This window comes from Camellia sinensis, chromosome 15 (assembly GCF_055761805.1).
Source record: "Camellia sinensis isolate YWXY chromosome 15, ASM5576180v1, whole genome shotgun sequence".
Lineage (NCBI taxonomy): Eukaryota > Viridiplantae > Streptophyta > Magnoliopsida > Ericales > Theaceae > Camellia > Camellia sinensis.
In genome coordinates, this window is record NC_138975.1 from 102,024,869 (window position 1) to 102,036,694 (window position 11,826).

The 11,826-nt window shown below is 35.8% G+C and overlaps 1 long non-coding RNA gene across 3 annotated transcripts; it reads left to right on the forward strand.

Moving 5' to 3' along the window:
- The first annotated feature begins 2,189 nt into the window (after positions 1–2,189).
- LOC114269409 (uncharacterized) lies at positions 2,190–10,462 on the forward strand. Of its 3 annotated transcripts, none has more exons than XR_014356532.1 (4): positions 2,192–2,648; positions 8,220–8,294; positions 8,412–8,863; positions 9,871–10,462. It is a non-coding gene; the product is annotated as an uncharacterized LOC114269409 (long non-coding RNA). The 3 variants fall into 3 exon arrangements; XR_014356533.1 differs by having other exon boundaries at positions 8,223–8,294; XR_014356534.1 differs by having other exon boundaries at positions 2,190–2,648; positions 8,223–8,863.
- The last annotated feature ends 1,364 nt before the right edge of the window (positions 10,463–11,826 follow it).

The window sequence follows — 11,826 nt, forward strand, 5'->3', positions numbered from 1 at the left end:
TTCTAAGTTAAGCATAACAGTTCTCACATACCTTTCTCTGACTGATGATCCCATATTTATAGTATTCTCTTTGGGCCTTAAGGCCAGGCCCATCCATGATCCTTTACACGTACTTCTACTCGGCCTTTACTCTACTGGCTGGAGTGTCGATTATTTCTATTCGGCTCTTCGGTTGACTAGGATAAAAGCTGAATAGAAGTTACGTTCCGGACCGGACGGGTTTATTCGTCCCTATTGATTCAGTAATATTCGGCTCCCATAACTTGATATTCATCAAGCATAACAGCCTACCAAGCAAAGGATTTGGCCGCCTCTTAATAAGTCTGTGGTTCATAAGTATCAATGGAAGCAAGAAAACAGGAAGTATAGTGGGCTTTAGACCTGGTAACTATAGGATGAACATTAAAAGGTAGAAGGCAAGGAAAATCAATGAAAATAGAGGAAATAGGAATAGAGGGAGTTGGTGCTGCTAAGATAGGAGCTGGGTCTGGAGAATAAGAAGCTGGTTCTGTAGGAGATAATGTTGTAGGAGTATAAAAGAGTATATGTGTAGCTGGTATAGAAGTAGAAGTAGAGGTTGTATGTGCTGTTGAGATAGGTGCAGGTGTAATAGACTAGAAAAAAATGAATAACTGAGGAAGAGCATGTGCAGGAAAGGAGGTAACTGTGGACAGTTTAAAAGAAAACAAATCTTCATCAAAGATAACATGCCTAGACACATAAATCTTACCTGTGCTTGGATCAAGACATTTGTAGCCTTTAATAGAAGGTTGATATCCAATGAAGGCAAATGGAAGAGATCTTGGTTGAAGTTTATGAGAAGTGTATGGTCTAAGCCAAGGATAACATCTGCACCCAAAGGATCAAAGAAACTTGTAATCATGTTTTTGTTTGAACAAAACCTTAAATGGAGTAAGATTTTGAAGTTTGAGAGTAGGAAGTCTATTGATCAAAAATACAAAAGTTGCAAGATGTTGAAACCAATACTGCAAAAGAAGGGATGAATGATGCATAAGAGTAATGGTAGTTTCAATAAGATATACGTGCTTCCTCTCTGCTACACCATTTTGGGCAAGTGTATATGGACAAATCAACTGATGTTCAATGCCCTTAAGTTTTTGAACCTAATTGCTTAGGCATTCCCCTCCATTATTATTTCTTAAAATTTGAAGTTTGGTGTGAAACTAAGTTTCAATAAAAGCTTTGAATTCCAAAAATTTAGTAAAGACTTCACTCTTGTAATGTAAAGGAAAAAGCCAAGTAAATTTACTAAAATCATTAATGAAAACAACATAGTATTTAAAACCTGAAACTAAGGCTGAGAATGGATCCCAAACATCAGTATGAATAAGAGCCAATGATTTATTTTCAGTAGAGTTAGACAATGTGAAAGGCAATCTATGACTCTTAGACACACAACAATGCTCACACAAACTGGTATTATTCTTAATAGATAAAGAAAAATAACCTAAGTGATGACGAGTCATAAGGTGATGAAGCTTCTTGGAGGAAGGATGACCAAGTTGAAAATGCCAATTTGGAGTAGAAGAGGAACTGGTGGAACAAGAGTAGTATACTTGAGATGTGGATGCAACGGATGAATGTGATAGTATAAAGGGATAGAGACCATTAGCATAGCAGCCTTCATGTGGCACCTTCTGAGTATTCTTGTCTTGAATAATAAAGGAATTATTATCAAAAGTAAAAATACAGTTGTTATCAACAGACAACTGATGAACAAAGAATAAATTAGAAGAAATAGAGGGCACACGTAGCATTTTAGTAAGATGAAAAGGAAAATTAGGTGTGGAAAGGAGTCCTTTACCAGTACGAGTGATAGGCAAAGTTGTGCCATCACCAATAGTAACTTGATCACTGCCTGGATATGGTTGATAGTAAGAAAGGTTGGATAGATCATTTGTCATGTGGCTTCACTCCAAGAATTTGCACATTTGGCGACCACTTTTGGCGACTAAACAAAATTTAGTCGCCAAAAAGTTGACTATGGGCGATTAAAATGTGTATTAGTCGGCGATGGTATTGTTTTTAGCTACTAAAATTTTTTAGTAGTGAAATATTATTTATTGGCGACTAAATTACCTTTTTGTCGGCAAAAGTGACACTTTTATCGACTAAAAAATTTATTAGTCGCCGTTAGTCTCAATTTTAGGTTACTAATTTTTTTTAGTCGTTATATATGAATTTTTACCTACAAAATAAATGTTAGTAGCCAAAAACAGGTATATTTTTTTGGTTAATCTTTAGTGACTAAAAAATTTAGTGGGCAAATACAAATTTTTTCCGACCAAGTGGAGATTTAGTTGCCAAATATACATTTGGTGACCAATAAAATAGTCACTGTTTATTTTCCTATGGCTACAAAATCGGATAGTCGCCTATAATAACACTTTTGCCAACAAAAATTTCTTTCAGTCGCTAAATCTTCAAAATTTTTAGGGCGCGCGCACAGACTCTTTTAATGCTGCCCGCCCCTTTCTCTGTTACACACAACAACATTCAAACCTCAAAATCAGACACCAAACCAAAGAGACAAACACCTTACCGCAGCCCACCGTACGGAAGACATTGCCATGGCTACGACCATCGCCACCACCACAAAGTACCACCGGCACAACCGTAGATCTCAGGTTCTCCCTCGCTCGCTAACTCAATCTTGGTGTGTCTGTCTATCTATCTCTCTCTTCCTCGCTCGCTCTCTCGTTGTTGGTGTGTCTGTCTGTCTATCTCTCTCTCGCTCACAGTCTCTCTATCTCTCTCCTCTCTCTCTCTCTCTCTCTCTCTCTGCATCTGTTTCCCCCTTTTCTGATTGTGGCTTTAGGATTTTATATGCTTGATTTATACTCGATTCAGTTGGTTTATATGCTTGATTCAGTTGATTTATTCTCTCAATCTCGCTCTTAGCCGAACCCATTTCAATACATCATTGTCTTGGTTTATATGCTTGATTTAGGTGCATTTACTGCTCATTTTTGAAATGGGTTTGTCCATATGATGACTGTCCCCCAAACCAGAGTTAAGAATGTAATCTTAGCAGTGATTTTTTCATTGCAGAGGAATTAATTTAGGACCTAAACTAGAGTTCTGAAATGGGTTTGTGCATTTACTGCTCATTTCTGAAATGGGTTTGTTATTATTATTATTATTATTATTATTATTATACACTTTCAAAGAAACACCTGATATGGCTGAAAAAATCAAGGATCAGCATTATTGCCTACATTACCCCTGTTTACCCTATCCAACATTTCGTTTTCTTTTGTTGTTAGTGTACACAAGCATATGCAAGAAAAAAAAAAAAAAATACACAAATAAAACAAATAATCCTGCCAAACTCCTAATGGGATGGTAGGAAGTGGCATCAAAGATAGAAATATGATCTTCACCATATTCATATCTACTAATATGCAATTATTGTGCAGTACGTGCTTGAATATGTTTATCATACATACAATGAGAAAATGTACCAGAAAGGTGTATGTTTTCTTTAATTATCTTCCCTTTTTTTTTTTTTTGGAGTGCACATAGAGGAGAGGACTTGCTAAGAAAGGACTGGAACAGTAATTAGGTTATTACATTTTAAAAATAAAATAAAAATTCATGCATCATAGAAATCTCATGAGTTAGCTTCTCACAAATTACTCATATCATATCTATGTTCCTATTTGTAAAACAGAAAATATTTTCATATTTTCAACCTCTCATTATTTTCATATATTTTTTATTTTTATTTTTTAAAACAGAAAATATTTTTTGAAGAACTTATAAATATGATAAAAAGATTTTTGCTCATTCTTTTTTACCTCTATCCTTGTTTACGTTCTACTTGTATAGTCCAAATTGTTAGTTGTTTCACGCTAACTTTTGAATACAATCTCTAAAGCATGTGCTGCCAAATTTTAATCTATGTTGCAAATAAGTAAAAACTAAAAGATAGGCGGAAAAGATGTACAAGAGTTGGATGATGGTAAAAGATACGCAATTCCATCTTTAAGGTCAGGTAGGCCGTTATGCTATTACTTCATCAATGTTACAAACCTATGGGAAAATCAATCTCAATTTCAATTTCAAGAGTTTTCAAATTAACTCCATCTACTTATGCGTGTCTTTGTCCCATTATTGTTTCCAAAGGTGGTCAATGTTGAAGCACAAAAGGGTTCTTCATGCAACCTGAGGTCCATGGAAAGAAAGGTTTTGTCACTTTTTTATAATGTATATGAATAGGCATTTAGAAAGTTAAAACTATAGACTTAAAAGCAGAAACAAAAGTAGTTTGATTTATTAATATATTCTTCTCTTTCAAAAGTGGTTTCATGGATTGGGTGCTTGAAATACTGTGACTGAAATTTGGTACGGAATATTTTTTAGGTAATGTTAGTCGTTGTCCGCAGTTGGATCTTGATCAAACCCTCAAGCTAAAGCAACTTACTATGCTAACACTGGCTGAGACAGACACAGTATTTGTTTTTAAACTTTCAAATGTTTTTAACTTGTTTGTTGACTTAAATTGATGGTTAATTGTTTGAAATATATTGATTCACTTGTTTGATGAGTGATCTTGGTAACTTCAGTGTTTGAGTTAAGGGAAGGACTACTAAAATTTGCCGTTTTCAGAACTACATGGTGCTTATTTTTCGGAGCTTGGGTTTCTATTTGCAATGTAATTATCACTTTGCTAGCAAAACCAATTTGATTAGCTTGTGGCTGGCATAGCCAATCAAAATCTGTAGCATGCATTTTCACAAGGGTGACTCATCTCATTGTTAGAGAAAGATGGTCATGCTTTTGTTACTCTGTACTGTGTTGGACTTTTTAGAGATGTTAAATTGTTAGTCCTCTTTGGAGTTGAATGAAATGTTAAATTCATTAATTGATTGATAGAATTTATTGGTCAATTTTGTATATGGCATATACAAAGTAAAAGATTAGTATTTCAAGATTTCTTTCGATGAGTTCCATACATTGTATGTTATTAGAATGTAGAATATACTGCCCTACCAATACAAACTACAAATACACGTGATCATTTTGTTTTGATTTTCTTGTTGTGTGCATGTATGTGGTAGGTAATCCATCTTTGCTTCCTCATTTGACAACATGCTAGTTTTGAGATATACTACCACCCAACAAAAAATTTTCTTAATTGCCAATAGGGCAGGGAAGAAGTGGTGGTTTACCTCTCTCTATCTGTCTCTCTTCTTTAAATCTATGTTTTTGGGGGTGTTCACTTGTGACCTGGACAGAAACTATTTATTAGTTTAATAACACTACGATTCGTGCCATTATTTTTTTTGTTTTCAGTGACAAAACTAGTGATCTAGGTTTTGAAAGTGTCTCGAGCTCTGGATGATGACACTTCATTTGGTGTTGTACAATTATTACTTTGCTTTACAATGTTAATAAGAATAGCTAGGTCAGTTGCATCACTAGAGGCATTGTCTCATCTCACTTAACCTCTTGGTTGGTTGTAGAAGGTTTATATTAGATTGGAACACTTTGTCCATTGCTTAGATGCAAATTCAACACATTAGCAGTCCATGATTGTCATAATTTGTGGCAAAACTAAGACAAAGGTTGCAAAATTTAGACTTGCATTATAAGGACTATTCATATTTACTTCATATGCATGGAAAGACTTCCCTTCTACTAATTGAAATTAGCTTTTTTTAGACTGTCTGGCTAAGGCAACTAATTAATTTTGTTGTCTGTACTTTAAATCTGGCATGCATAGAAGCCTTTTAAGATATTTGAATTGCCTAAGGCAACACAGTACCCACATATCAAAACAAACCCAATTTCCAAACAGCCCCTGAACCACCGTATGGATGTTATGACCACCTTTCCCATGACAAATAGGACCTGTAATAACAGACGGAATGCAATTAGCACGTATAGATTGGGAGTTACAGCCGAAAACACTTTAAACTTAATCGAAAAAGGGCGTTAAGGGGGTGAAAAATGCAAAACAGCCCCCGAACCATCGTACGGATGTCACAACCAGCTTCATCACAACAAATAGGACTTGTAACAACAGACGGAATGTAATTAGCACGTGTAGGATGGGAGTTAGAGCTGAAAACGCGATAAACTTAACCGAAAAAGGGCGTTAAGGGGGCGAAAATGCAAAACAACCTCTGAAACACAGTACGAATGTCACAGACAGCATCCCCATGGAAAATAGGACCTGTGACAATAGAAGGAATGTAATTAGCACGTGTAGTTTGAGAGTTAGAGCTGAAAACGCCATAAACTTAACTGAAAAGGGGCGTTAAGGGGGCAAAAATGCGAAATAGCCCCCGAACCACTGTATGGATGTCACTGCAAGCTTCTCCATGAAAAATACAACCTATAACAATTGGAGAAATGTAATTAGCATGTGTAGGTTGGGAGTTAGAGCCGAAAACACCTAAACTTAGTCGAAAAAGAGCGTTCCGGGATCAAAAATTCAAAACAGCCCCTGAACCACCATGTGGCTGTCACGGATAGCTTTTCCTTGAAAAATAGGACTTTTGACAACAATCGGAATGTAATTCAGATCCGTAGGCTTGGAGTTAGATCCAAAAACGCCTTAAACTTAGTCGAAAAATGACGTTTCGGGGTCGAAAATTCAAAACAGCCCCAGAACCACCGTGTGGCTATCACAGAAGCTTCCTCTTGACAAATAGGACTTTTGAAAACTGACAGAATGTAATTAGGATGCGTAGGGTTGGAGGTAGACCCAAAAATGCTTTAAACTTAGTCAAAAAAGGACATTTTGCGGTCAAAAATTCAAAACAGTCCCCGAACCACCATCTGGCTCTCATGGGCAGCTTCCCCTTGACAAATAAGACTTGTGACAACTGACGGCATGTAATTCGGACCAATAGGTTGGGAGTTAGGGCCGAATACGCCTTAAACTTAGTTGAAAAAAGGCGTTCCACGGGCGAAAATCAAAACAGCCCCCGAACCACCGTGTGGCTCTCACGGACAGCTTCTCCATGACAAATAAGACCTGTGACAATAGATGGAATGTAATTCGGACCCGTAGGCTAGGAGTTATAGCCGAAAACGCCTTAAACTTAGTTGAAAAAGGGCGTTGCGGGGCCGAAAATTCAAAACAGCCCTCAAACCACCATGTGGCTCTCACGGACAGCTTCCCATTGACAAATATGACTTGTGACAACTGACGGAATGTAATTAGGAAGCGTAGGCTTGGAGTTGACCCGAAAATGCCTTAGTTTTTGAACACATAGTAAGTATAAATGCAAATGCACGAGTTCTTTTGATTTAGTTTTTGCAATTTCTAGTATATATGTGGTTCCCTTTTCAGAATGCTGTATCTAAGATGCCCCTATTAGGGCCATTGTGTTTGATCTTAAAAGTTTTTCTGAAGCAAAGAGAGTTAAATGAGGTGTGGATTTATGTATTTTATTGTGATCAGTTTTACTGCTAAGAATCACACATGAAATAGAGGGTATTGGTCTTTTTTCCTGCTTCTCCATGGGCAGCAAAATCAAGCTTGACCTTGGCTTTCCTCTGCAAGGAAACTCTTTTGATGGCAAGCTTACTTTTGGTTACTTTTGGTATCACCAACCACAAGCCACCATCCTTCTTCTTTGGTTTTAGGATACCTTGGGGGCATCAACGGGTGCCACCTCTGTCCTACCCTCAAGATCCCATTCAAGGGTCACCTGCAAATTGGCATCATTCCTAGCCCTCACATTGTCGCCATCAACCATATCATAGGTCATATGAATATTCGGGAAACGGTTGCAAACCCACGCAATATCCAACAATTGTGAATCTGACATTTGCAATAGCTCGCCTTTCATCGTCCTCCATCTCCACCAAATCAAACACTGTCTCTATACTCTTTCCAGGGTTCTCTTAGCCAAATCATTTGTGAAATTCAAAGGTTCAAGTATTAGCAATCAAAAGTTCAAGGAGAGAGTGTAATGAAGAACCAATTTTTCAAATAATCCATCCCTGGCCCACTAAACAAAATAATAATAAAATAAAATATACATCTGATAACCTAACTTTGTATTGTGTTTAGATTATGACTATTAAAAAAAAAAAGCTTACCCACAACACAACATGTTTGTCTATTATATTCAAATTCTAATTAGAGCTTTGCTCTTGTATGAATCATGAATGAGTTCTGTTTGTTGGTTGTTGGGGGGTTGATCGAGGTTCCTGATTTGATGAATTATTTATAATAGCAGGACCTCATTTTAATCCATTCAAGAAGTATCACGAAACTCCTTCTGATAAAGAATGTCACGCCGGAAATTTAGGTAATATTGTTACTGGCCCAGATGGTGTGTGTTAAGTTTCTGTTATTCATTGCTGCTATTGATATTATTTGGAGTGGATTCATTTAATAGCCTATACTTGTGTTTCCATGTTTCCAGGGTTGCAGAGATGATGATTAAAGACATGCTCGTATATTAAGAGCAATTTTCTTCATTCCAAAATTGTTACTTTTTGTTTCATAATGATGACGAAAAGAAAGAGGATTTAATTGATGTCATATTCTGTTAATTTGATTATTGACCTACTGCACACAGTAAGGGATTAACTTGTTTCAATTGCTGGACGAAAAAATTGTAGTTTCAAATGCCATATAGAATACTATTTTAAATCTCTCATTTTTCAATGGTATGGAAAGCTTTGATTTGCTAGAATTATGTGTACACCTTGTTTTCAAAATTGTAGATTCCGATAAGCGGGCAACATTCCATATTGGGGAGGGCAGTGGTTGTGCATGCAAATCCTGATGATCTTGGGAGAGATATGGCTCATTCTTTGCATCTTATGTCATATTACAATGCCTAAACTTGAAAGCAAAAGCAATACTTCCCAAGTATGTATATTTACTTGAGAGATTAAATGTGTAGGGAAATGTGATACCAAGCACCTGTTATTCTTGGGTCAAAGAGCTAAAGATATTTGAAGTGGATTTTATTATTATTATTATTATTATTATTAGTATTATTATTATTATTTGTGGTCTTATCATGGAAGGGGATTTCAATGGGACATCAAAATGCATCAAATTGGTTGTACTTGGGAAATTTTAATTAGAGTGAAAGTACAGATCTATCTAGTAGGTGGGATATGTTGATAGAAACTGATACTTTAGCACAAGTAGAATTATATGAAAGGCACATAATAATTCAGTTTCTTGCCAATATTATTAATCCTGTCCACAGCTTGCTTCAACTTCGTTTTTAAAGTAGTTCTGTTCTTGATACACCCCTGAAATGGTTGCAAATGATGCTAGTCTTCTGTGCCCTTTAGTATTTATGCAACAGTTCTTGAAATCTAAAGATAAGTTTAAAGAATATGGTGAGAAAAAAGTTGGGATATACATGTAGGTTCTAGCATTAGTGGACTTAATGTCAGTTGAAGTTCCTATTCTCTCAATCTTAAATTTCTCTCCTTGCTTTGCGATCTGATTTGGTAGCCTCATGTGCAAACAAAATATTGTCTTCACTATCTTGACTTATTAATGAATGTTATTGGTTCATATCTTAGAAAAATAATATTTGAATGACTGAGAGGAAGGTTTGTGACTCCTAGAGGAGGCAACTATTGTTCTCTAGCCAGAAGAAATGGTTTTATGTCTTGGGAGACTGTGTTAGTGATACAATAGTGAATCAGATCTTTCAACCGAATTGCAACGTTTCCTTGGAGTTGGAGAGTAATTTGCTTATCTTTAGTATTGGCATCTTGTTTTCATAATTTGCTTATCAAATTACGAATGTTAGGATAAAGTTCTATTACAGTTACAAGGGGTGTGACATTATGCTTAAATGCTATACATGGAACCAATTGGTGTATTTTTATTTATTTATTATTTTTTTGTAGATGGCTTTTGGCATGGAGTTGTGGATATTCCATTTTTGTGGACGGATGACAATTTACACTTTTGTAAACTCCTCAATTCTTGTCGTCCTCTACTTTTTGTGTACTTTTTCCTTCAAATAGATAATTTATCCCGTGATCTATTGATTGCCTTTTGTCGTGGTACATATTACCATGGTGTTTTGTACCTTGCCAATTGTCATTTGGCATAGTAGTAAATAAATTTTTGTATACGGAAGATGAAATTTCCCTATGATCATTTATGTTATGTATGGAATTATTATTCTAAGTTGGAATGTATTTGATTTGTATGGAATTATTGACATTTGAAGGTATTAATTTTTAAATGGTTGGAAGTGAAATGGATGTAGATTGTTGAATGGGTGATAATAAATGTATAAACCAGTTTGTATATATCATACAGGTTGCATGGAATATATACAGGTTGTGGGTGTGGACAAATTAAAAAAAAAAAAAAAAAAAAAAACATAAAATGATGTTTTGGCGACTAAAAAATTGGTAGCCAAAAATAAAGTCAATATTTTTGCCGACTAAATAGTTAGTAGCTAAAAAAAAAGAATTAAATGAAAACAAATCTTTGGTGTCTAAATATTTAGTAGCCATAACAAATAAGATTTTAGGCGACTAGTAATTTAGTAGCGAAAAAAAAGAAGAGGAAAAACACTTTTGGCAACCAAACTATTAGTAGCCAAAATAGGAAATATTGGACCTTAGGCGACGAAAGTGTTAGTAGTTAAGCAATTAGTGCTTTGGCGACAAAAATATTAGTCGTTGAAAAATGCTTTTGGCGACTAAAATATTAGTAGCCAAACAGAAAATGTTAGACCTTAGGCGGTTAAAGTTTTAGTAGCCAAACAGTTTAGGTTTTGGCGACCAAAAATATTAGTCACTGAAAATGTCATGTTAAATTTAATTGAAACACTTTTGGCGACTAAATTATTAGTCGCCAATTGTGTGCTTTTAGCGACTAAAATTTTTTTAGTTGCCAATTACTGTCCCCGACCATCTTTCAATGACAAAGGTGACGACCAAAAATATTAGTCGGTGACCAAAATTGAACCTTTAGCGACTAAAAAGTTAGTCGCCAAATCTGTTTTTTGCTGTAGTGCTTGTTGCTGCTGAATCAAGAAACCACTGAGAATTGGTGGGAGGAGGTGCATTTGATGTTGAGGCAACATATGCTTTAGAGTGAGCCTGAGATAAAGAAGTAGATGGATGATTGGAAGAGGAAGATTGTGAATTCTGTGGATTTTGAAAAGAAGAATCCAATCTAATCTAGCAATCAAGAGTAGAGTGATTGACTTTTCCACAAATCTGACAGGTGACTGTGTGATTGGGACTGAACCTGTCTTTCTGAAATTGATTTCCGCTGGATATTGACCAGACTGAGTACCTCGAGACCTGTTTCCATCTCTGCGTTGTGAAGCCAAAAGGAACCTCTGCCTCGTTAAGAGCCTCTATGACCACCTCTATTGACGCAGGTACCTCTAGTTGCAGAATATGCAAAAGGAAGTTTAGAGGCATGTGTATGTTTGAGTGAGAATTCAATATGGATAGCTTCAGAACATAGCAGAGATGAAAGATTTTCCAATAAAAAAGGATCTGATCTAGCACGAAATGTGGTTTTGAGAACATTATACTCTTTTGGTAAACCATTGAGGATAAGTAAGACTAGATCTTCATCATCTGCAGGTGAAGAGGCCAAAGCTAATTGATTTGAAATGATCTTGAACTGATTCAAGTAATCTTCCATTGTAAATCCTTTCTTAACAATATGACTTAGTTTATTTTTCAACTGATGGATATGAGATCTAGATAAAAGGTGAATCGTTTGGCAAGGACATTCCAAACCTCATGACTAGTCTGACAGTGAAGAACATATGTGAACATAGAAGGAGATAGAGTGGCAGTTATGCAACTCAAAAGATGAGCATCAGT